Source organism: Phascolarctos cinereus, unplaced genomic scaffold (assembly GCF_003287225.1).
Source record: "Phascolarctos cinereus isolate Bilbo 61053 unplaced genomic scaffold, phaCin_HiC Scaffold_726;HRSCAF=1367, whole genome shotgun sequence".
Taxonomy (NCBI): domain Eukaryota; kingdom Metazoa; phylum Chordata; class Mammalia; order Diprotodontia; family Phascolarctidae; genus Phascolarctos; species Phascolarctos cinereus.
Genome location: NW_027556098.1, coordinates 380453532 through 380459531, shown reverse-complemented (window position 1 = coordinate 380459531; position 6000 = coordinate 380453532).

The following is a 6000-nucleotide window of genomic DNA, read 5'->3' as shown; positions in this document are numbered from 1 at the left end:
TATCTATTTTTAAAGCCTTGGAGGAGAATCAGGTGCAAAAGGGACGACTCCAGTGCCTGGGACTTTCTTTGCCCCTGGAGCAGCCCCCTTCTTCAAATTGCTGCTGAAAAGCCACGTGTTTCTGGTCCCAGCACCTGCCCTGAGCCCCCCGCCCCCTCCCCCTCCTGGCTGGGCTGGGGGCTTGGGAGGCCCTTTAGTGAGAATTCTGAAGGATGTGCTCCTGAGCTCAGATTTATGAAGTGGAGATGTCGCCTTTGTCTGTTGATCTGTATGGAAGGTGTGAGCTTGGCAGACCTTGCAAATAGCCTCCTGTTATCTGCCTCAGCCCTGCCAAAGACCTGCTATTCAGATTAGGTGACATCATCAGATATAGAGCTGGGAGGGACCTTAGAGATGACCCAGCATAACGCCTTCATTTTACAGAGAAGGAAACTAGGGGCAGTGGGGTGCCACAGAAAAGGATTTTCAGGAGTCAGAAGACCCTTGGCTTCCAGGTCCAGTTCTGATACTCTGGAGCTCATTCTTAGATGCAAACATATGTGTTTACATATACGTACACACATATACATATATATGCATAGCATGTATATATACACGCACATACATGTATGTGCATATCTGCTATGCAGCAAAGCAGTGCAGTGGATAGAGCGCCAGGCCTGGAGTCAGGAGGACCCGAGTTTAAATCCAGCCTCACTTACTAGCTGTGTGACCCTGGGTAAGTTACTTAACCCTATTTGCCTCAATTCCTCAACTGTAAAATGATCTGGAGAAGGAAATGACAAACCACTCCAGTCTTTACCAAGAACGCCCCTAATGGGGTCATAGAGAGTCGGATGCTACTGAAACTCAACTCAGTAACAAAGCTTATGTATTATATGTAATAAGGATATACATACATATGTGTGTGCATTTGTGGACTGGTTTAATCCTCATAAAAGCCCCCTTCCCCTCAGCTGGTCTTTTAAATAACCCCCTCCCCCTCTCCTCTTCCTTCACACACAATTGTGCTGTGTTCACAGAATTCTGAAGGACAAAGAAACTAGCAATCATTCAGTTCAATTCAATACAAATCAATTTTTAAAAATTGGAGAAAACCCAAATAATCAGTTGCCACTTGATTTACCCGTTCAGTGCAGCAAATATTTATTAAGATGATACTATGGACCGGGCACCAGGGATACAAAGCCAAAAATGAGCCTTCAAAGAGCTTGTTAAGGGGGAAAAAGAGCAGCAAGAGAGGGCGTGGCAGGTGATGGGAGACATTCCTCTAATCAATCTGATGAGCTCATAGAGCATGAGCCTTTGTGTGGAAGAGCGGGCAGGGCAACAGATCTTGGTTCAAGTCCTACCCTGTGTGACCCTGGGCAAGCCACTAAACGTCCTTGGGCCTCAGTTTCCTCATCTATAGAAAGAGTCAGCGGCTTCTAAGTTTCTTTCCAGCTCTAGTGCAATGGTCCCATGAGTATCCATGCTCCTCCTTTGGAGCCAGGGCCACAGTCATTGGCACTTTGCTAAAAGGACAAAAGAAATCTTCTAATTAAGTCTCAAGGCAGCTCAGATGAAGTGATGGGATTGGAGCCACTCATCTGGCATTTCCCAGGGAATAGATTTCTATGATCAAGGTTGCCTACAAGACGGTTTGTTTGGCTCAGACTTTTAAGGGGAAGAAATCTTGGGAGAGGCATCCCCTACTTGCCTTGGGTTGTTCTATAAAAGAGAGAGCAATAGATGCGCTTGGTCCTATTGGCTTCTTTCCCCATTTTGCTTAAGGAGAGATCCTTAAAGCACAGCAGAGCTAAGAGCACCCATAGGTTCTGGCAGAGGTTGGAGGTGGGGAAGGGAATCCCTTCAAGGAGCCACTAACAGCTGCCTTGGGGCAGAAGCACATAGGAGCTCTGTGTGCTCAATCACGAAACCAGAGAGAAGGGCTCGTGTCTGAGTTTTGACTTTCTCTCTTTTTAAGCATAGATCAGAGACCCAAAGACCAGAGAGTTGACTTCCTGGACCAACAGATGACAACAGCTGGGGCCATGGTAGAACATCTTGAAGAAGCACAGAGGAACCCTATGTGCCCACCCACCTGGCCCCAGAGGGGCATCCATGCGTGAGGTCATCTCTGAACCAAAACTACCTAGTTAAAGGAAAGGGATTTCTTAGGCTGACATCTTGGAAATTTAGTTTTCTAGCAAGACAAGAAAGAGCTTTTGTACAGAACTAGCCTCCACGATCATCTTGAGAAATGTTCAAGAGTTTGATCTGATCTCCTATGTAGCATTCCTCTTAGATATAGAAAAGGAACACTCATGCTCTGATGCTGGAGGTACAAAAAGGGACTAAAGCCATGACATGGGGAAATAGAGGACCTGGATATTATCCTCTATTACCAGGAGTTATTTAGACAATGTAAGTAAAAGGGTTGCTTGTACATTAGCCCCAAAGGTTGTTTGCTTTCTGGGAGAAAGCCAAACTGAGGAGTCTTGGAGGGAGTGGGCAGGATCTAGGGATACACCAAAGGTTGGATTGTTATCCCATTGGCAACCCAAGTTTAGTTCCCTTCTGAGGAAAGTATGAACCACGGGGATGGTGCTAAACCAGGACTTTAGGACCTTGGAAGAGAAATGGGCTTGCTGGGGTGGGGGAATTGTGTTGATTGTTTATGGGTTATTGTGAATCCTTTACAGGTTATCTGTGGTTTTTTTATGGGCTCCTGTGGTCCTTTGTATCTTCTGCTTTTGCTGTAGAGTGAAATAAAAGCTGCCCTGTATTTAACATACATTTTTAAACTTTGAGTGTTTTTATGGGAATGGGGGACCCTGTTACATTTGTGGAAAACTAGATATAAACTATGCATAAGTTACATTTGGGGGCAATAAATTGGAATGATTCTAGGTGAGCCAGGATCTTGGCAAGCCCTGAGTCAATGGTTATACAGTCTAATGGGAGGTATATATAATATGTACAAAGATAAGTAAATAGGAAAAAATGGGAAGAGGAAGAGTTTGGGAACCAGGGAGGCTTCACAGAAGAAATGACATCTAAACTAAGTCATGAATGAAGATGAGGATTCTGAGAAGAAAGATGAGACCAAATAACATTTTAGGAATGGGGGAATGGCTTATGACAGTTCATCCCCTACACTCTCACTGATCATTAATGTCCTGCTTCGTTCCACACCCTTACCATGCTAATATCTAAGACATCATTTTTGCCTAAGGGGGCAGTCCTAGGTTATCAATAACCAACCTGCATTTATTAAGCACCTACTGTGTGCTAAGCACCATACCAAGATAAAGACAACTTCTCAATTTCATTATAGTTCAGCAAACATTTAAATGCAACAACTAAGCTCCCTGGTCCCTGTCCAGCTGGCCATGGGGGGAAGGCAGTAATCTTGTACTCAGTAAAATTTGCTGAATATGAGGCACAAACTCATTGTCAAGTGATTTCTTAATGGTGCTATATGTGCCTGAGACTCAGGATAGCTAGACAGGCATGACAAAATTTGCTAAGGATCCATGCATGGGACATGCTCTGCTAGTTGTCTATCCAAAGAAACATATGGGAGGCCCTAAGCCAGAGCTCTCTTGCTTTCCTACAATGACAGGTATGTCTGGTTCTTTTCTTCTCTCTGCTCAAACTCAGTTGTACCATGTCCACAGAACTCTGAGGACTGATTTAACAGTACCAGCACTCATTTAAATTAATTCAAGTCAATGCAACACACATTTATTAAGCACCTGCTGTATGCAGAGCACCATGCAAGGCTGAAGGGGGACACAAAATTCAGAACAGCCCACGTGCAAAAGCTCTAACCCTCTTCCAGCAGAATGACTGCACAGATTGTTTCTTTTTCCTATGATTCAGCTCTGTAGCTGTCCCTGTTGTGTTGATTACTGCTCTGTGACAAACCCTCAGAAAATAGATACCGTGCTTACTTTCCTTAGATTTCCTTCCAAAGTCTCTCCTCTTCCTAACTTCCCTATTTCTGTCAAGGGCATCACCAGTTCCAGTTACTCAAGTTCACAACCTCAGTCATCCCTGACTCCCTCACCCCCCATAGCTAGTCAGTTGCAAATCTTGTCACTTTTACCTCTACAGCACCCCTCTAATCTGTCCCCTTTTCTCCACTCATGCAGTCACCAGTCTAGCTCAGCTCCCCCTTTACTTCTCTCCTGGATAATTGCAAAAGCCTCCTAATGGCTCTCCCTGATTCTAGCCTCACTTGTCTCCAAGCCATCCTCCACAGATGTGCCAAAATCATCTTCCTAAGACATAGCTAACTACCCTACTCAAGAATCTTCAGTGGAGGGGCAGGTAGGTGGTATAGTGGATAGAGCCCAGCCCTGAAGTCAGGAGGTCCTGAGTTCAAATACGGCCTCAGATCAAACACCTGACACTTACCAGCTGTGTGACCCTGGGCAAGTCACTTAACCCCAACTGCCCCCCCAAAAAAAATCTACAGTGGCTTCCTATCATCTCTAGGCAGAAGCACATAAGCTCCTCAGCTTGACATTTCAATAGGCCCTTCAGACTCAGGACTGATTTCACATAAGTTCCTTCTCACAGCCCTTACATTTCAGTCAAACTTGTCTGCTTTCTTTCCCCCATACTCAACATTCCATTTCCCACCTCCACAGACTTTCCTCCCCTCCTCCTCCAAGAATCCTCACTTCCTTTAATGTTCAGCTCAGGTATCACCTCCTCCAGGAAGCCTTCCCTGATGTCCCTCAGTTGTTGGTATTCTTCCCCTTCTGGAAATAGGATCCTGAAATTCTAGAAATAACAATGAGTCCAACACCCTCACTTTACATATGAGAAACATGAGTCCCAGAGAGGTGAAGTGACTTTTATACTATTTATATTTTTCATCTCCTTATCTGTGTCCATGTTACAACGTCCAAACAAAATGTAATCTCCTTAGCTAAAGGGTAGAGGCTGTTTATTTTTTGGCCTTTATGTTCCAGCACCCAGCCTGGTCCCTCACACAAAGTTGATGGTGCATTGGACAGAGTGTGGAGCCTGCAGTCAGAAAGACTCAACTTCTTGAGTTCAAATGTGGCCTCAGACACTTACTAGCTGTGTAACCCTGGGCAAGTCACTTAACTCTATTTGCTTCAGTCTCCTCATCTGTAAAATGGATTGGAGAAGGATATGGCAAATGACTCCAGTATCTTTGCCAAGAAAACCCCAAATGGGGTAATGAAGAATAGGATATGACTGAAACAACTGAACAACAACTACGTGTGTGTGTGTCTGTGTGAAATCAATGAGTTAAGAAAATAAATCTTCCGTTCTACTTCTCTCTGAGGACAGAAGTCTCTAATTGCTCTCTGCCCAATAAAAACCCCAAAACAAAACAAAACAAGACAAACAAACAAAAAACAAAAACAGAGTCAGTAAGAACAAGAATTCTCAATAAAATCCCACATAAAGCTTTCAGGTTTGCAAAGTGCTTTCCTCAGAACAAGCCCGTGAAGTTAAGTCAAGCAAATGCTATCATTCTTATTTTACAGAAGAGGAAGAGAAGGCTTGCTGGACAGGTTAAGTGACTTGCCCATGATTCCCACAACTCCTGAGTGTATTTTGTGGCTCCCAACTTAGCTCTCCTGGGTGCCTAGCCACCACTCAAGGCCCCTACTATGTGCTAGGTCCTCTTAAATGGTCTGCTACCCACCAACCTCAAGTCTTCAGTATCACTCAAGGCAGCCATTCTTGATTGGGAAAAAAGAAAAAGTATCGACTTCACACTCGGAATTTCCTTAGAGGGATGAAATCATAGATCTAAAACAAAGAAAGGGGAAAGGAGGAGGGGAACCAGCCTTAGAGGTAATGTCTGATCCATTCATTCTATAGATACAGGATCTTGGGACCCTGATAGAGGGAGTGACTTACCCAAGGTCACACAGGTACTAGTGAGGCCGAAATGGCACTAGATTCCTGGTATCCTGACTCCAAATTTAGTGTTCTTTGACTCTGGACAAAACCATTAGAGGCTTC